We start from the raw sequence: 21,634 nt of genomic DNA, 5'->3' as shown, positions 1-21,634 counted from the left end.
TTGTATTGAAGATTTCTTTTAAATGGGAAACAGAAAAAACACAGGTCCTCTTCCTTTGATTTGAGGCCTGCTGACGTATAAAAACCTCATGTATCCAAGAAAATTAAGCAATTCTATCATCTGAGTATAGCGAGGTGTTATAAAGAATAAGGAAATATTAATAAAACAAATGTTTTAAATGCTTCATTTCCTCTGTTTTCATGCAGCGTCCATCCTTACGTAAGCTGTCTACCGTGTCATGATGACTCTGAGGGTCACATGGTCCTCTCCCGTCTCTAAAGACAGCCGGCTTCACTCACTATCGAGGGAAAAGTGAAAGAAACCCGGAGCAGCCATCACCGGGCCGCTATCATCATTACCGTCGGCCCATCACAGAAACGGAGGCCCGGACAATAACCCCCCATCCCATGAGTGGCCGTAATGGCGAGACACTTTATCAGACCCATCATTGAGAAAAGAGCTGCAATGTGTGAAATGCTTTCTGGGTAACACGGAGCTGGGAGGGTTAAGGTTAGAAAGAACAAAGGACGGACGCAAAGGAAGAAATAAAAAGAAGAAGAAGAAAGAAATCTGTCCGGTTGCTCCTCTCCCAGCAGCTCGGTGCTCGGAGACTAAATATATGGCTTTGGGGCTCGGACTGGCTGACTGACTGACTGGGGGGGGGGGGCATGTGTCACAGGGAATTAATGACGGAGATATTAATTAGAAGCAACGTCCATAAAGGGGAGCACGGAGTGGAAAGCTGGATGGTGGACGGCCTCGCATTCAGCCGCAAGGACGACGGGCGACAGGTGATAAAACCACTTATTAAAAGTGTTCTTGCCCAAATGTGAAGAGGAGGCGCATCAAAGGGGCTCCGCAAGGTGACAAATCACTTCTCAACAACAACAACAACGACGACAACACGAAGGCTGCCGTTAAGAAACAAATTCATTGTAAATACAAATGTGTTGAAAGATGTGACACCCCCGTCTGTGCTTCCAAGGCTCAGTTCACACACACACACACACACACAATTTGGGTTTTGAATGTCTTTTGAAACAAAACACTCGTCAGCTAACTGAGCTGTCTCTCTGTGAGGTGAGACAGGAGGGTGGGGGGGGGGGGGCAACCGTCAATGCAGTGTGGGAAATATGTCGATCGAGACTAAGCCACAACAACGACAACAAACCAGACTAACACTTCCTGTCTGTTGCACATGGGGTTGAGGATGAAAGGTGTGTTTGTGCTCAGAGACACTGACGAGGATTTCCAGGTGCTGTCGGGTATGTGTGTGTGCGTGTGTGTGTGTGTGTGTGTTTGGCCCATCCCATTGTTCCTCAGGGTTGAGATTTTCCCAGGCAGTAACCCAACAAGGCTCTGACAGATCTAGGCTAACACTAATGGGGATAGGATGCATCATCCTCATCATCACAGCCCTATACTAACAGAACACACACACACGTCTCATCTGCCTCGGTGCCAGAATCCTGTGTGTCAGGATGCAGAAAGCAGGAGTAACGGGTGAAGATAATCATGAATTCACTTGCATCTGGTGTTCCATATGCAGCGACAAGTTGGAGCCTGTTATGGCGACGCACGACGGGAGCCCGGACACATGAGGGAGGATGCACGGAGGAAAGGAGGACTGGTTTCTCCTTCGGTGTGTTGGCTCACTCCCAGTAAAGTCCTCTCTGTAAGAGCCTTCCACAAGGTGACTTGTCCGACTCCCCGTGGACGACAACGCCCCGGAGGGATGATGGGGGAGAAGCTCCATACGGATTACAGCTCACTGTTAAAGGCATTTCTGGTTTACTGCAAGCTGGGTATTATTATTTTTTTCCGGATAGCTTTTGGCCTTCGTTCTTATCAGTAATAATAATAATATCATCAAGGGGTAGTTTGGGTGACAACAAATCCAATGGGGTTTTAAACCAACCCCAAGGTTAGCCAGACATGAAGGGAAAAGCACAACAGACTTTTTAATTTTTTTTAACCAAATCTGACATTTCCTGCTCATCTGTGGCCTCCTACACTGGAGGTGTGCAGTCATAGTCCGGGAAAAATGAATTGATTTCGCTCAAATTTGCGACAAAGTCGACATGCAGGTGTGAACCAGAAGGTGTTTCATTGACCTTAACCCTGAAGGTGTTTCATTGACCTTAACCCTGAAGGTGTTTCTCTAACCCTGAAGGTGTTTCATTAACCTTAACTCTGAAGGTGTTTCTCTAACCCTGAATGTCTTTCTCTAACCCTGATGATGTTTCTCTAACCCTAAAGGTGTTTCTCTAACCTTAACCCTGAAGATGTTTCTCCAACACTGAAGGTGTTTCTCTAACCCTGAAGGTATTTCTCTAACCCTAACCCTGAAGGTGTTTCTCTAACCCTGAAGGTGTTTCTCTAACCCTGAAGGTATTTCTCTAACCCTGAAGGTGTTTCTCTAACCCTAAAGGTATTTCTCTAACCCTGAAGGTATTTCTCTAACCCTGAAGGTATTTCTCTAACCCTGAAGGTATTTCTCTAACCCTGAAGGTCTTTCTCTAAACCTGAAGGTGTTTCTCTAACCCTAACCCTGAAGGTGTTTCTCTAACCCTGAAGGTGTTTCTTCTTTGCTTTTTTCGGATCATATTTGGGCAATCTTCAAAACCTACTCTTCATACAATTCCCTCACAGTCTTTTGTCTCCCCCCCCCCTCCCACCCTCTCTCTCAGTCAGAACAAATTGAACAGATACAATCAGTTTGTTTTTCTGATAACAGGATGAAGACATTTAAGGTGGACTCACTTTCAGTTTGACTTCCTAGCATCACTACTGGGTCAAAAATACAATGTTTTTATTTCTTTATTTTCCAGATGTCAGACGTTTCCCCAAAACCAACACGTTGATACTAGAAACAAAAATGACAGCCACGACTATTGAAGTTGGTCATAATAATGTTGCTTTTAACCCATCAAGTGGTTTCTGGTGTCAGTGGTGTCACATGAGACCACATGTGTGTTCATGGAGCGCTGGTGCTTTCATACCACGAGGAGTCTGTCTGGACAGGGCTGGACGCAGAGAGGCACTCTTCATCAATTATTTGCGTCGGTGCAATAAAGAACAGCTCGCATTTTATATACTTGTCAAACAGTGCTTCTTCTTCTTCCGTCACTGAGTGCTTCACAGGAACTGCTTTTATCAAGTTAGAAATTCTAAGAATAGGCAGGAAGGGAAGGGAATAAAGAAGAGGGGGAGGGGGGAGTAAAAGATGACAACCATATGACAAAAGAGGGGAGGGGAGAAATAGGTACAAGGGAGATGAGCAGCAAAGTGAGAGATGAGGATGAGGAGGAGTAGAGTGAGAAGATGCGGTGGAGAACAGGGAGCTAAAGCAACGGAAGGAGGAAAGCTGTGACCACCCAAGGGAGCTTTCAATGTAACAAACAAGCAAAAGCATCTCAAACATCAGAATGATAACGAAGTCTCTGACAGGAGGAATTTGTCTTACAGAGATTTAACTTCAAACCTAATATAACAATAGCAACAAAGAGGCCCATACATTCACGGAGAAAGGAGGAGAAGGAACGAGACAGACACTTTTTTGACTGCGAGAAAAAGTGTCTCGCCAGGTGAAGCGATCTTAATGAATAAAAAGGAAGAAAGATGCACGGCAGAGTCCACACCAGACAGACGGCGAGGGGAGGTGTACGGACACTCGGGTGGAGGAGCGTCTCAGTTGAGCCGTGTGTGTGCGTGGACGGCGCCGCGTGGATCAGCATTTGACTCGAATGACGGTTCGGCTGAGGCTCCTCTAGGAATCGTACATCTCCTCAAATCCAAAGACTCTCAGCAGAGCAGGTTCTCTGATCATGAATATCCTGTTTCTGTGTGTCTCTCATCTCAGTGACCACCTGGTCCACCCAGAGCGCGTCGCCTCATCCACAGATGATGTCACATTCCCACAAAGGCTAAATTAGTAGAAAAAAAGTAACCATAAGTAATACCATGAGTAATGCCATGAGTAATACCATAAGTAATGCCATGGGTAATACCATGAGTAATCATGAGTAATACCATGGGTAATACCATGAGTAATGCCATGAGTAATACCATGAGTAATACCATGAGTAATCATGAGTAATCATGAGTAATACCATGAGTTAACCGTAACGTCTCAGGGCCTCTGTGACTCCATCGTGTCTCCGGGCTGTGAGCTCTCCGACAGGTCGGCCGCTGTTTGGCTTTTTCCTGACGGGGGACGAATCGTGACAGCGAAAGACAAAGAGGGAGAAAGACGCACCTGTCGGCTTTTCCTTTGGCCAAACCCTCTGTCCCTCAACACGCTCATCACATATGTGACTCTAACAAGACATAAATGTGATTTCAAAAGGAAACTTAAGGCAGCAATAATCAGAAAGGAAATTATCGTAGATTAGGTTATTATTTGAGGTATTTAAGGTATTTAGGTATTATTATTTTACTTTTAATGTAAATGTTGTTTTCTAAGTCTAAGTGTTTTTGTGATAATTGATCATGCTGTACTGCATTTTATGTATTTGTATTGTAATGTTTTTTTGCCTGGACCCCAGGAAGAATCGTCTCCACTACGGTGGAGACTAATGGGGATCCTTAATAAACTAAACAAGCCCCACGCTTCTCTGTTGCTGGTTGCTGACACTGTCATTCACACACAAGCAACACTTTGTGTTGGGGCTTCACCCCACATCCCGACCACCGTTATTCTAACAATGAGAGTGTTAGATTCCTCGCCGTTTCACTGTTATGTTGCCATGGGTACACGGATGGTTGCCTGATGACGGAGTGTCTGCAGGTTCCATCTCTCTATCTCTCCATCAACATCTCTGCGCTCGACTGCTTCTGTCTGTCTGTCGGCTGACAGAAACCATCCAATCTGTGTCCTTCCTGTTTGTCAGTTAGCTCACATGTGTGTCTGCCGCCTGTCCTCCGCTCCGTCTTTGAGCCCGCTGACATTCGCTGTCTGAGAGGGTGATGGACGGGGGGGGGGGGGGAGACTTCAGGAGGACACGAGGAGGGTTATCCGTCACTGGGGCATGAAGACGTTCATTTTGGTGGCCACTAAAATGATCTTTTTGCTTTGTATTTTTTCAATTAGAGTAGAGGAGAGAAGACTTGTTTTGTTCATTTAACCCTCCTGTTACCTTTAGGGTCAATTTGACCCCATTCAATGTTTAACGTCGGTGTTCTTTGGGGTCAATTTGACCCCAGGCTGTTTCTCACTGTGTCAAACATATAAGAAATATCAACTTTTTTATATATTTAAAGGGCTATTTAGGTCGTCAACAAACAAACATAAAGTACCTCACACTTAAACTTGGGAAACAATATTAATTCTAATAATTTTCTGGAGGTTTTAATTGCTGGGGTCAAATTGACCCCGAGGGCAAAATATGTGAGTAAATGTGAAGGCAACAGGAGGGTTAAGAAAGCGCACACATCTGTAGCTTTGAAGGAACACTAATCAAGCGTGTGCAGACTTTTCTTGCATTGTGTGTGTGTGTGTGCGTCTGGTGTGCTCGCCGATGCGCGGCATTGTGAGCGTGCGTTTGTTTCGCCGCAGCGTGTCTGTCGCCGGAACGCGTCGCGCTGACGAAGGCAGCTGCTCTGTCAAAACAAACGTCTTTTAATGTCTCAATAAAGATGTGCTTCTGTTGCTGTGTCGGTGCTACAGGTGCGCCGCCCCCTCCTTCGTGGCGAGCGTGCGTTCCCGCCCATCTGTCTGCGCCACATCGACACTGTGGAGGTCGCTCAGCCACCCGATCCACCGCCGAGGTCACCGGGGGCAACCGGAAAAGTCGATCCGAGGAGGAGACCGGGGTACCGTGTTCATTATGGCACGCTAATCAAACTAAATGTAATACATCACACACAACAAGCGGATGGCATGATGAGGCAATCCCAGCACGGAGACGGTTGACCCCCGGGGGGGGCGCGTTCAAAGCGACGCGACCTATTAGAACAGCGTTTTCTCAAACTCTAAACTTTAATATTTCTTTTCAAACTTGTTTTTTTTCTCACTGAGGAGGTTTTTTAACCCCGAACTGTCGCGCTATTATATTTTTAATTATATTTCCTTTTTCGTTGACCCATTTTCTTTTTTAACTTTTTTTTATTTCCATCTATTTTACACACAAAAATGGAAATATGGAGATCTACATTTCGATGACAATCGATCAAACATACAGGAATACATTTTTTTATTAATCACTCAGCCGGTGTTAGCTTGAGTCTTTGAAGACAACTCACAGGCCTCACGAACAGGAAGTGTACAAACGGGGAGACGTTTATAAACTGTCGCGCAGTATAATCCAGCACACACGTCATATATCATTTTGCCGTTGTCAAATGTTTCCCCCATTTTCTCCCACGTCGTCATTTAGACTTTTCGTCCGTTTGTTGTTTTCTCTCCGTTTGCAGCCGAGGAACTTTTCCTTTAGGAATTGGAGATAACGCGGGCCGAGCCACAGTTCGTGGTTGAAGGGCTCCTTTATCTGCCCAAAAGGAGCCGAATGGAGCCTGAGGTGAAATTATTTTATCAAATGCCAGAATGTTTTTGCAACCCCCCCCCCCCCTCCCCTAGAAACCAGGAATCAACTCGCCGCATTAAACTGGAAGTAGAGGTGGAGAGAGACGGTGACTCGTACTCCCAAATTGACCGTATGCTGTGGTGAGGGAGTGGAGACTCCTTGCATGGAGGCCTTCCCACATGCGACGGGTTTGAAACCCTTGTTTGTATTCATAAAGCTGCCGCTTGATGTTTTGGCCACCATTACGCTACAGGAGCTGATCAATTTGTCACAAAGTGCCGCGTGTTTGAAGCCAGATGAACATCTTCAATTGCTTCGGCTTTTTCCTTTTGATCCACCACACCAGTCCACAATATGTGTCTGTTCGGCGAGCTCGGTAGACAATGTGCCAGTCAACAACAACAACAACAACAACAGAAAATTAATAGTTCACAATACAGACATGTTTGATCTTCCCATGACCCTTTGAGCCCACAGCCCCGTTCAGAAAGAGAGGGAAAGGAAACAGCAGCTCGTCGGAGGGACATTGATGCTGGAGGGGGGGGGGGGGCACCCTGAAGCCCTGTAGCCATCGCACAGCGACAGACGAGGAACCTCAAAAACGTCAGCCATTCACTAAAAGAGTCTGTCGACTGCAACAAATAAGAGCTGTCAAACCCAAACACTGGGAACTGCCAATCACCGGCGGTATTTATAACAGAAATGAGCACGGTCAAATATGTACACACACACACACACACACATACATACATACAGACACATACAGACACAGTCCTATTCTCCTAAATATGTACACCTCTCTCTCTGACTTACGACATGCAAGAGATGACGTGATGGAGAAGCCTTCCTGTACAGCGAGGGACCAACACGTCACTCAAGTCGTTGTAATTTCAACGATTTGGAGGACACACTTGGGAATGAGCGACGGCTGCATTCCATCAGTCGGAACATTTTACCCCTCAGGACTTCGCTTTCTCTCGCTTTTTTCTCTCAAACGGGTCTTTTGATCACGCTCTCATTCTTTCTCAAGTCTGAAAACAAACCACGGGGTGTAAATAATAGCACAAAGACGAGCGGACTGTATGCCGAGACCCGGGGGGCGGGATTTGAAAACTATCAAAAGAAAAACAAGGCAGGCGGTAAACAATAAACAAACTGGGCTTTTTGCTTTGTTTTGTGTGGAGACCGGGACGGAGAGGAGGCGTTCAGGGTGAATTCATAAAACACACACACACAAACAAAAACACACACACACACAAACGTAAGTCGTCAGGAGGACCCACATCAATAAAACCACCAATATTATAGATGTCATGTAGCTCTAATATGAAAGAGTACATTAATGTTCATTTCAATTGAATGATTCGGTTGTTTTCGTGAAATTTAAATTCATATTTCATAAAGGCAACAATTTACGCATTAATTTTAGCCAACTATTTTAACTGTACATTTCTTACTTTTAGCCATCGATTTGAACAATATACAATACTTTTAGCTGACAATATCAAAGTTATATCCATTACTTTTTGCTAAATATTTGAACAGTTAATCCATTACATTCAGCTAAATGTTTTACTTTTAGCGAGATAATTCAACAATATGTCTATTACTTTAAGTCATCTACATTAACAATATTCCCACGAGCTAAAAATAATAAAGATATATTCATTACTTCTCTGCTCACTTGCCAAATGGTTTCCATGAACTCTCAATTGCAACACGTGATGTTAATAAGTCTCAATCAGATGGTTATTATAAACTAGTTCTTTGGACTCACAGACATTGATTGCTTCTGTCACACACACACACACACACACACACACACACACACACACACACACACACACACACACACACACACACACACACACACACACACACACACACACACACACACACACACACACACACACACAATACTGTGTCACAATCACTGTCTTCTCCCCTCTCCCAAGATGCATCATCCTCTCCGGATTCATTCCTGTTCTTTATCTCTGGAACATTGGCCTTCCTGCACTAAGTGACGCCTTGTTATGAACAGCAGCCATCAGTGAGCTGTCCGCCCGGCGCCCGGCGGCGGACCGACGTTCATGAAGAGGAGTCGGCTCCGCCTGCAGCCTCCCCGCCTCTCAGCATCCCCGCATGAATACAGAGAACCAATTAGAGGAGGAACAGGGCATACGTCTACATGCTCAGAGACCAACACAAACACACACCTGAACAGATACAGCAGACGGATGGATGGAGGAAGAGAGGGAAGAAGAGGGGAGGCGAGATGAGAGTTCCTGTAATAGATGAGCGACTGTAAATAAGATCTTTTGAGGAACACTTGAGACGTGCAGCTTTTGGTACCGGCCACCTTGCATAACCTCTGATTTTAAATGTTGTTGAAACCACAGTTATGACACGTTTATTTACATAATTTCTAATAATTCTGAAGCCAGCGAGCCGCCATGTTGGGTCAAGAAAGTGAGATGTTGTTCCAACAGTAAATCACGGGGTCTTACGCTGGGTTCGAGATGCTACGATATTATTTTCTTTAAACACGTCAACAGACATCGACAGTTGATACGGAAAGAAATTGCAGCGGCAGCCAATAGTCCAACAGACCGCAAATCTAAATAATAATAACAAACATTTTAAGAAAAAAGGTCCTCTGAATAATTCAGTGATCGGGCCCTAATAATAGTAATAACAACTTTACATTATCATTATACAGGACTGTCTCAGAAAATTAGAATATTGTGATAAAGTTCTTTATTTTCTGTAATGCAATTAAAAAAACAAAAATGTCATGCATTCTGGATTCATTACAAATCAACTGAAATATTGCAAGCCTTTTATTCTTTTAATATTGCTGATTATGGCTTACAGCTTAAGAAAACTCAAATATCCTATCTCTAAATATTAGAATATCATGAAAAAGTATACTAGTAGGGTATTAAACAAATCACTTGAATCGTCTAATTAACTCGAAACACCTGGAAACACATTTTCAAATGTTTGATTTTGTTTTGCTGTTATAAATCTTTTTTTTAACTTGGTCTGAGGAAATATTCAAATTTTATGAGATAGGATTTTAGAGTTTTCTTAAGCTGTAAGCCATAATCAGCTATATTAAAAGAATAAAAGGCTTGCAATATTTCAGTTGATTTGTAATGAATCCAGAATGCATGACATTTTTGTTTTTTTAATTGCATTACAGAAAATAAAGAACTTTATCACAATATTCTAATTTTCTGAGACAGTCCTGTATATAATATGGTTAAAGTCAGTGATGAACCAACTTCCTTTTTTTTGAGTCGTGTGCTCTTCTGAGCTTTGAGTCTGTTCCATGATTCTGTTCCTAAGTCTGCTCCGTGAGTCTGTTCCATGAGTCTGTTCCATGATTCTGTTCCATGAGTCTGTTCCGTGATTCTGTTCCGTGATTCTGTTCCGTGAATCTGTTCCGTGAGTCTGTTCCATGAGTCTGTTCCATGAGTCTGTTCCGTGAGTCTGTTCCTTCCTCTATCTGGTTGTCACGATCCTAAAATTAAAACTTCTATACAATACCTGTCATAAATATCATGATACCCGATACCAGAATTCAATACAATACCATAAATACGACACTGGTATATTTATCTACAGTAGTAATAAAGTAAAAAATGTAAAGCCGAAGACGATCTCAAAAGCTCCGCAACTTAACGGCCCTCGCTGTGAGAGCTGCGCGGCGCATTGCGTGCAGACAGCATCACTTCATCTTATAAACGCCCCCCCCCCCCTACCCCAAAACAAAAACTCTTTAGATCTACACTGTTCACGTGGACGACCTAATTTGATTTCAAAACGGCTAATTTCGCCGAAAGGTGACAAGTTTGCAGGAATGTACAGCAGCAGCAGCAGGAGGACCACGGGACCGGCCCGAAGACACGAGACGGAAACGGGGCCGAGGACATTCACGCGGGTCCCTGACTGTAGGCGGAAACCCATTGAGTAAGTCATCTTCAAGTCGGTTGTGCTGGAGACGCAGCGCCTTAACTCGAGGCATTAAAAACACACCGGGTGCAGCAGACTCTCACACAACAAGGATGAGGCTCGACATGAGCAGGAGGAGGCTGCTAACCAAATAACATCCTCGGTGGTGGGCCGAATGGGACGATGGCTATTTTGCCTTTTGGTTTTGTCTCACGCGGCTGAAAACACCTGTTGGAGAGTGTGCGCCTGTTCGTTATTTGTGTGTGTGTGTGTGTGTGTGTGTTTGACCATCCGCCTCCACAATTAGCATCCACCACATCCTGTGTTGTGGTCGGGCATAATGGGAACACAACTAGGCGTACCGCTCTCTCATCCGCCTCTTACATCTTCCCATGCGATACGACACAGTTCAACACCGACACCAGTGACACATCTTACATAAAGAGGATGATGATGACCAGTATGTGAGGAATTCACCGCTATATTACTCAGTCAGAGGAGACACGAGGACCAGGAGAATACATATTTGCCCTTTCATACAGAAGCCTCCTTTCTGGAGAGGTCAGGACGTAATGGAGCTGCCAGGTGTGAAGTCATGTGACATCTGTCACGCAGGACTGCGGTCGGCCACGCAGGAGTTCTGCTGCGTGTTCAAGGCGAGAGACTGTTTACCAAAACACGCCACCGAGCCACACTCGACGACGAAGGAACTCGGTTATTATTGGTCCTCGGGCAATGTACAGTCCTTTCTGCAGGAGCCGCTTAGGTCATGCACATTTGCAAAAGGTTTTCATTTCAGATTCCTCCAGTGTTTGTTTAGGTCGTTAGGGCAGGCAGATTGTTTCATACGGTTATAATTGGACTTTGGAGTAATTAAAAAATATCCGTGGAGGTGTGAAGAACCTTTAACCCTGTAGAGTAACGCTTCATCGGGCTCATTACAGGGTACAATGGGCAAGAATACGTCAACAAAAACGTCCGTTTACTACCGAGTGATGGGGAGTGCACAAAAATGAAGAAAAAGAAGACAGTTCAAAGAATATATTTTGTATTGCTGTGATGACAGACAGACAGACAGAGAGAGATAGATAAATAGATAAATAGAGAGATAGATAGATAGATAAATAGAGATAGAGATAAATAGAGAGATAGATAGATAAATTGATAAATTGATAGAGAGATAGATAGATAAATAGAGAGATAGATAAATAGATAAATAGAGAGATAGCTAGATAGATAGATAAATAGATAAATAGAGAGATAGATAGATAAATAGATAAATAGAGAGATAGATAGATAGATAAATAGAGAGATAGATAGATAGAGAGATAGATAGATAGCTAAATAGATAAATAGAGAGAGAGATAGATAGATAGATAGATAGATAGAAAGAGAGATAGATAGATAAATAGAGAGATAGATAGATAGATAAATAGAGAGATAGATAAATAGAGAGATAGATAGATAGAGAGATAGATAGATAGCTAAATAGATAAATAGAGAGAGATAGATAGATAAATAGAGAGATAGATAAATAGATAAATAGAGAGATAGCTAGATAGATAAATAGATAAATAGAGAGATAGATAGATAAATAGAGAGATAGATAGATAGATAAATAGAGAGATAGATAGATAGAGAGATAGATAAATAGAGAGATAGATAGATAAATAGAGAGATAGATAGATAGCTAAATAGATAAATAGAGAGAGAGATAGATAGATAGAGAGATAAATAGATAGATAGAAAGAGAGATAGATAGATAAATAGAGAGATATATAGATAGATAGATAGATAAATAGATAAATAGAGAGATATATAGAAAGATAGATAGATAAATAGAGATAGATAGATAAATAGAGAGATAGATAGATAGATAGAGAGATAGATAGATAAATAGCTAAATAGAGAGATAGATAGATAGATACATAGAGAGATAGATAGATAGATAAATAGAGATAGATAGATAGATAGAGCGATAGATAGATAGATAGAGAGATAGATAGATAGATAAATAGATAAATAGATAGATAGAGAGATAGATAGATAAATAGATAGATAGATAGATAGAGAGATAGATAGATAAATAGAAAGATAGATGGAAAGATAGAGGGACTGAGTCTGAGACAACCGAATGGCCTCTGCCGGTGGGTGGGTGGTGGGTCATTCGTCAGGTTGTTAGTTTCTCCATTTAATGAAATAATAGAATAATAAAGAATCTCTCTGTCCCCTCCAACACAGAGAGCGGTTGTTTCTGTGTGGAGTGTCCTCTTTCAGCCACCCCACCCCACACAGCAACACCCCCACCCACAAACCCCCACCCCGAAGACACAGGCACAAGCACACTCTTTTCCGCTTTGTTTTCGTCCTTTTCCTTTTCACACACAAACACACACACACACACACACACACACACACACACACAGAGCAGACCATCTCTAGGTGGGCATGGGGTGGGATTTTCACACGGCTCGCTCCCCGGAGCCCATTCAGTACAGTACGCAGCATGGCAGCAGGACACGCTCACAAAGCTGGGATTGTCCGCACCCAGTGGGCCACTCACTGGACTAGAATGACGGAAACACACTGAGGCAGATGCAGATAGACACACACACACAGAGCCTTATTCCTGAGTAACAAAGGGCTGTGCCGAGAGAAGTAAATACCTAAGAGACTGAGGAGCGGTAAACCTCGACGCGGGACCGCGGAGGCAAACCAGCGTTTGGACTCACCTGACTCGGTTGCCATCAGAAGCGTAGCGGTGCCGACGGGAGACTTCCATCAACAATGCAGTCGAGCTGTTGCTCTCATAAATGCACTTTGATGCAAGTTCCACTGTTCCGCCAGGATGGCCCCCTGCTGTGTTTGGCCGTTAATTCATAAATAATAGCCGAGGCCAACATTCAGGGACTTTACAGAAATAAACCTTTGAATGGCGCTCGCTGTTCTCTCAACATCACATCCTGTCCTGCTTATTTGATCGAGCAGTAATACAAACATCCATCTCTCGCTCTTTCTTTCTTAAACGTGCGTTGTCTCGCGACGGATTCCCACCGCGCTGGAGGGAACGTGGCCATTGCAGAAATAGTCCAGAGAGGCCCATGAGTTACTCTTCTAGTTCAATCTGTAAGGGTGTTGTGTGCTCCATGTCCTCTGAATATGAGCACACGCTGCTCTTTTCAAGAGTTTCGTTGGTGCAGCGTGTTGTAAGATGATTTTTTTCTCGACCCCGGTGCATCAAAGGTCTCTCTCTCTCTCTTTCTCATCCACTCCCCGTCTTCCTCCTCTCTCTCTTTCAAGTCCTCTGTCAGCCAACACCAGTGGGTCCGTCTTTAAACACACGGCTTGTGACGGTTACGTTCTCTCCTGCCCTCGCAGCTCTGCACCAAACTACACTCACAACTACGGGTGGAAGACGGCGGATTTGGCCTTTGAAGTCAAAACCCACGATGGACGTTCATCGGACACTTCATCGGCTGCGATGAGAAAGAACAAGAGCTACATCCAGGATATCTTTCGCCAAAGCGAATAAATATTAACAAGAGCTGAGCTCCAGAGACTCTTAACCCTCCTGTTACCTTCACATTTACTAACATATTTTACCCTCGGGGTAAATTTGACCCCAGCAATTAAAACCTCCAGAAAATTATTAGAATTAATATTGTTTCCCAAGTTTAAGTGTGAGGTACTTTATGTTTGTTTGTTGACTACCTAAATAGCCCTTTAAATATATATAAAAAGTTGATATTTCTTATATGTTTGACACAGTGAAAAACAGCCTGGGGTCAAATTGACCCGAAAGAACACCGACGTTAAACATTGAATGGGGTCAAATTGACCCTAAAGGTAACAGGAGGGTTAAGCAATCGTTTCAGATTTTCCTCATCTTCTGGCTGGTTTTGTGGATTTGGTGATAAACGTGTGGAAGTGATGCTCGTTACCCAGAGAGGCTCCAAGCAGACGCACGTTTCTACAACGGTGGAATGCCTCATGCGGTGCAATGTAAACAGGACTTTTATTAGGGGCAGATATTCAGGAAAGAAATGTGTCATCGGAGATCGTCATTAATGCTTTCGAGTCGCAGATCCCTGATAGCGCGACATTGTGAACAGCAAATCTGCAAGACGGGCGCTAGTTCATGTCAGTTGTGAGCAGCACAGTTCTGCTCGGCTAAACAACGGATGTGGAGAGCAATTTAGTTTGGGGGGGACTTTAAAAAATCTTTCATATTATGTATTCAGGGAGGGCAGTTAGTGACATTGTGGGCCCAACGGTAGCACTGACAACTTCACAGAGCAGTAGCGGGGAGGCGGGGCTTAGCAACGGGTCTATAAAAAGATGCAAAATAACGGCATATATACTCAAAACATTTATGCTTTGAAAGAATATACATGATTTCGGCGATAACACACTTTTTCGATGAAATAGTCAACGGAACAAAATCAGAGCCGATTATGACTAGACCTTCCGAAATTGTTGCGCAATGACCTAAAAGCAGCTGTGGCTCGTGGGTCCGTTGATTAGACGCCAACATAAACACAAACTAAAAGAGACATCCGTTTGGGAAGCGATGATGTCTCGTGTTTCCAATGGATATTAAAGAAAGGCACGCTAAATAAACCTTCAAAGCCGGCAGAAAACAGTTCCTCATTGTTTTTCAGGACTCGCGTCAAGCTGAAGCTAAATCTGGTTCCCATCTTGCGGCGCCGCGTGCACGTGCGGCGCTCCAGAGAGGCGGCTCCGCGAGTTGCACGGCGATGACTGGGACCGCCGCACCGCCGCCACATCCTCCGTGCTAGCCTCTCGCTGCTTAGCGGACGCGACTTTAATGGAAAACACGTGCGCGCACACATGCACACACGCGGACTTCACGGGGGGTTCCGAGGCTTCGGAGGGCCTTTTTTGTTTGCGGCGCCTCTGACACGGCTGAACCTCCATGACACATGGTCTTTGTGAGCGAGTCTTCTCCTCGCTCTCCGTGCCTCGGACTTCTCTCCCGTGAGGTGCAGCCGCACATCATTATTCAACCGCATTGGGAATCGCTCCCTCGCTTCTCAATATGACAGCTCCTCGAGCCCCCTCTCTGCCGACTGTGGTCAGCGGGGAGGAGAAACGGGGTCTGGTTCCGATTGGGCCCGTCTGCAATGCGTCATCCGCCATGTGCTGCGGCTGACGGTTTCTCCGTGGCATGACGGGCCTATGAGCCTCAACCAATATCAGAGGAATAAGTGCCTCTCCCATTTGGTTTTGATGCATTGCCACCGCCTCGTGTCAGCGAGTGCTTACGGCCCCCGAGGATTACGACAGAAATCGATCATTCTTCGGGACTTGTTATCCGTTTGGGTCGGTCGCATCGTCACGGTCCTTTTTCTCCACTCATAACCGTTAGCTACAGCTTCCTGTCTCCGCCGGGTTGCATTGCAGATCACGCCACGCTTTGTACCGAACAGCGAGTACATTTCTAACTTGAACGGGCACTCGGTAGAGCGCATACCTTCGCATATCACAAGATTGGGCATTGAATTATGAACATTTTGGCATTAGTTGCATGCCAATTGGATAAAAATGTACCGCACTATGGTAAAAAGAAGATGTTGACCTTTTCATGACCTTGACCTTTGACCCGATCAATCCCAAAATCTAATCAAATGGTCCCAGGTTAATAACCAATCATCCCACCAAATTGCATGCGATTCAAGAAGATGTTGACCTTTTTCATGACCTTGACCTTGACCTTTGACCCGATTGATCCCAAAATCTAATCAAATGGTCCCCGGATAATAACCAAACATCCCACCAAATTTAATGCGATTCGGTTTAATACTTTTTGACTTATGCGAATAACACGCAGGCACGCATACAAATACACGCCGATCAAAACATAACCTTCCGCATTTTCAATGCGAAGGTAATAAAAGGAATCTGGGGCATGTTACTCATGTCTTGGAGTTGATAGTTGGCATCACCAAACAACTGTGTGTCTAATACATCTTCATTCGGCCCATTTTAATTACAATCCCGACACAAGATCCCAAAAGGAACTCACCTGTTTGAAGCCCCGCACCTGACACATGAATGATAACCACTCATAACAAAAAGGGAAGTCATGCAGAGGTCATTTTCGGGTTTCTGATTAAACTCTCCATATGGGGTAGTGGAGGGTAGCCCCGCAGGCCATTAAGCTTTGCCGACATCAAACCGGTCCTCAAGCCACAGAAGCTTGACAGTATTAATCGGACAAACTGGCCAGGTTTCATGACTATTTCATTTATGTATGAAAACTTGGAAGAAGAAAAAAAACCTTCCAGAGAGTCGATGAATCCAAGCACACTTAAGAGACTCATCGGAGACGAGGCCCGGGCATCTTTTCAGAATCTGAAGAGGAATCCCGAGGTTTCAGCCCCTGTGGTGAATTTATGTAATGTGAACAGCACAGTGCAAGATAAATATAATATATATATAAATATTGATACACATCTCCCCCTGCAAACCTCCCACTCATATCACAGACATTTCCACTTTACTCTTCTTCACTCGTTCGTGCCGTTTTATCACTGAGGCACAAAGACACGTGCTTTGACAGGAAGTTGCTCTCGATAAGAAAGTCGGCTCAACGCCGTCTTAACGCCGGCGTGGGCTCCTCTCCCAGCATCGGGTCGTTTCACTGGAGAAAAATCACGAATAAAGAGTATACGAACATGGTATCGCAGCATTGAATACTAGACAAAGAGACAAAGATGGAGTGAGGAGGTGGAGGAGGAGGAGGAGGAGGAGGAAGAAACAAGACAAAGAGAAGCGCCTAAAGACGAGCCATTTTGAGAGTGTAGCGAGCGAGAGGCGTTAATCCGTTTCATCGTTATCATACGTGGTCTGTGGGAGTGGCAGGGGCTGGGCTGGCCTAGATACATGCTAAATGAATAAAGCCATACTATCCTGTGATAGGAAGGAGTCTTTGAGCTCCGAGATAGATAGATAGATATATATATATATACTTTATTAATCCCCAAGGGGAAATCTGTCGTAGCAGTAGCAGCACCAATAAACCAAACACACATGAATTTAAAAAAAATTAAAAAAAACAGGGATGAAAGATATAGAAGTATACAAAGCAAAATATAAAATAAAATATATATGTATATATACAACATATATGCATACACAATACTAATGACAATTAAACTAAATATAAAAACACCAAATATAGACAGTGTGCAAAATGCAAAGTGTGTGTATGTGTGTAGTGCAAATGAAATAAATGAAATGTGTGAAGTGCAGATCAACATAGTGTGCAGCATCTGCTCCCACTTTTAATCTGGTTCGGGTGTTCCTCTAATTCCAGCCGAGCATTATCGTCATCGGCAGGCGTCATGGGGAAGCGGGCCGCACTAATTTACTGGAAAATAATGTCAATAATCCCTCGTTAATTGAATTGTCTCCGTCTGCGTAGTTCCCTCCGTCAGAGACTTCGAGGAACACAAAGCAGCACCTGAGAACAAACTGCACTCCGGTATTTCATTTTGAATAATAAAGCAGCCGAGGTTCGATTCCCGGCTCCCCGCCTCCGACGATCTGTCCTGCGTGGCCTATTGAGCTGAACCAACATGGCGCCCCTGAGAACGCCCGGGCCTCGGAGTGTGCAAAGCCTCTCCCCCGCGCTCATCATTACCGTGTTTGTTTATCTCGTCGCTCCCTCCGAGGAACACCCAGCCTTGTTAAGGAAGGAGAAGAAAGCTTGAAAAGGAAATAGCGGCATACGTTTCGGTTCGGTCCCAAGACAACGCCGCCGCGCTATTTCCATAATGGTAGCGTAACAGGAGCGAGCCGGCCGGGCGAGGGGCACGGCGCCCTCATTAAGGCCGCCGCTCAGGAACAGATTAGCGCTTCATTAACATACAGAGAGAAGCAGGAGGGGAAATTACCCGCTCTCCATTTCACAGTCTAAAAGGCAGGCGGAGATAAGTGGAGGGGAAAGATGGACTCAATTTGAGGAAAAGATAAAAATCGATGTACGGTATAAAATGTGCCATTAAGGCGTCCCGAGTGTCTCTGGCCGAGAATGTGCGAGACGGAGTCGCTCTGCACCTGGATTTCTGTCTGCCTTTGTCAACCTCTCTTTTCACAACCTCGGTCCTTCGCGCTTCTCAGCTATTCTCATTATGTTCTATTAATATGTTTTACTCATTATATCGGGCTAAAAAGGAAAGAATCTCTGCATGCATGCACGTGTGTATGTGTGTGTGTGTGTGTGTAATAAGGACATCTTATTCATACAATTCAGAATATATATATATATATATACCATCCATCCATTCTCATCCACTTAATCGGGGGTCGGGTCGCGGGGGCAGCCGACCCACCAGGCTGAGCAGACTTCCCTCTCACCTGTAACATTATCCAGCTCATTCTGAGGGATCCTAAGGCGTTCCCAGGCCAGCCGGGAGAAATAATCTCTCCAGCGTGTCCTGGGTCTTCCCCGGGGTCTCCTCCCAGTTGGACGTGCCTGGAAAACCTCCAAAGGGAGGCGTCCGAATCAGATGCCCGACCCACCTCAGCCGACTCCTTTCGACGGGAAGGAGAAGCGGCTCGACTCCAAGCTCCCTCCTGATGTCCGAGCTCCGCACCCTCTCTCTCTAAGGCCGAGCCCGGCCACCCGACGGAGGAAACTCGTTTTGGCCGCTTGTATCCGAGACCTTGTTCTTTCGGTCGCGACCCAAAATTCGGCACCATAGGTGAGGGTTGAGGGTCGGTGAGAGCTTTGCAGCCGCACCGATCCGCCTGTCGATCTCCCGCTCCATCTCACCCCAACTCGTCAACAAGACCCCGAAATACTTGAACTCCATTGCTTGGGGCAGACGCTCTGTCCCCACCCGGAGGGAGCAATCCACAGGTTGTCTTTAGAACGCCGAGACAAAACGCCCCAGTGAATGCCAGAGGTCACGGTCCGAGGATACTGTTAGGTTGTAATAGTTTATTTTGATAACATCTGCAGAGGTCTTATGTTTTAAATTAATACATATAGAAAGATATTATAATAGAAAATATTAGGGAGAATATTGATATTGTTATTAATGTATTATGAAGCATAGGGGTAATGTTTACTCTATGCAAATGTAAATGGCAAGAATTAATGTATGTTGCATGAGAGTGACTGTGTGTTAGTATTATAGATTGACTAGGCCGGTTTAATTCCATCAAGTGACTTACAATAATAAGGGACTTTTATTGTGAAAGTGACTTTAATGCGGACAATAACAAGACGGGACTCTTATTGTGAACATACTTGTTTAGCGACTTGACCGGAAGTGACGTTTTGACCGGGGCCAGTGATTTGGAGTCTAAAACTCTGTGGATTCGAGAAATCGGGTCTCTTCTACAGGTATCCCCGAGGCCGCAAGGCTGAGGGGGCGGAGGCGCCGGGAGCCGAGGAAGAGCGCCTTGAATGTTTGTTTTACACTTCCTGCCATTAAATGTTGATAACTTAATTCACGCGCGTCCGGAAGCCTGTTTTCCATCATCTGCGAAGTGCCCAGTTTCAGAACTACTTTACAATACCGACAGGACCACATGATCAGCAAACAGCAGAGAGGCGATCCCGAGAACCCCAAAACTGACCTCCTCTACCCCCCCGGCTGCGGTGAGATATCCTGTCTGCGAAAATCCCCAAACAGGACCGGTGATAAAGGGCAGCCTCTGAGAAGTGGAGCATGCGGTCCGAAGCACGCAGCGGGCCTTCACCGGCCTCGGCTCCCTGACGGAGGAGGCTTGCCGCTGGATGCCGGACACACCGACGTGACGACCAAGGTCGTCTCCACTTCCCTGCAGTCGACTGGCGATGAGAGGTTCTCAAGACTGGTCCAGAGCAACCTTTATTATCCAACACAGGGAAAGTCATTTGGTCCACGAGGATGAGTTCAAGGTAAACAATCAATTAAAACGACGGCTTGACGTACACAATATGACGGCAGCATACTCAAAACACAACACATTTGATCACGCCTGTCCGGTCAGCAAAACGTCGCACCAATTGTGACAGAGCCCAACATGCGAGCGCTCAGAGCCTCGTCCCGTTTGTAGCTCAGCGTAAATAAGCGTCGCTCTTATTTCAGAACTTTTTTTATATATATATATACACGCTGGCCTCAGCGTAGTAATTTAAGTCCCTGTACCACCTGCATCCACACAGCCAGACTCCTCTCCTCCTAATGAGCCCGGTGCTCAAAGGGGAAGACGCCCCAGTAGGACAGCGCGGTGAACAATGGAGTGACTTAAAGAAACAAATTTTTAACATTAAGCTCTTTAAACTGCAGCAAGAATGCACTTCAGACGACGGCTTGATGTCCATTTAACTCGCTGAAAAAATGCTGGCTGTTATGCAATCGCTGCAGCTCCCATTCAAAAGTCAGAGATCAAGAAGCAGGTTCTGGAGAGCAGGAGAGATTCATTTGCAGCGGCGAATGAGTACAACAAAATGAGAAGAAAAAGAAAAGGACCAACGTGGCTTTTCAGAGAAACTGTGACGAGGAGTGATTCTTTAAGCTCATCCTCCAAGTGCGAGTGGACATTGGGGGCAACACATTGCCGTCAGCCCGCCCTTCAGCTCTTCATGTCCTCACCAATAAGTCAGAACTTCCACTCGCGTGCTTTTTAACCTTTAGATTTATTGGGCCTAATTAGTGAAACGACATGACATAAGAAGGCATGTATATACGAATAGCCACAACTTAACTCCTCGAAGTGTCTCATTAAATAGCAACGCTACCTGCAGCAGGACACTTCCATAAGGGAGACATGAACTTCTCTCACCTCTAACTTTATGTTGCGACTCCGTCACACGTTGTGTCTCAATGTCTCCGACCCCCGCTTCACTAAATATTGTAACCTTTGTGAGATGTTTAATTGGGGAGGGACCTGCCATCGCACTCTGCCCGATTAGCATGAAACATTGGGGAGATTTAAATCCCTTAAAGCTGCATCCTGAATGAGCCAAAAGAACGAAATCTAACGACTTTGAATCTAATTAGTGAAACAGAATGCAACAGGAATCTGATGGATAAAAGCCTAAACGTGAACTCACTTTCTCTCGTCTGCCCCCCCCCCCCCCCCCCTGCTTGTATTAAATGACATAGTTACCCACCGATAGTCATACAACACAT

The sequence above is a fragment of the Pseudoliparis swirei genome, chromosome 7, assembly GCF_029220125.1.
Source record: "Pseudoliparis swirei isolate HS2019 ecotype Mariana Trench chromosome 7, NWPU_hadal_v1, whole genome shotgun sequence".
NCBI classification, from domain to species: domain Eukaryota; kingdom Metazoa; phylum Chordata; class Actinopteri; order Perciformes; family Liparidae; genus Pseudoliparis; species Pseudoliparis swirei.
This window is presented reverse-complemented; position numbering follows the sequence as displayed.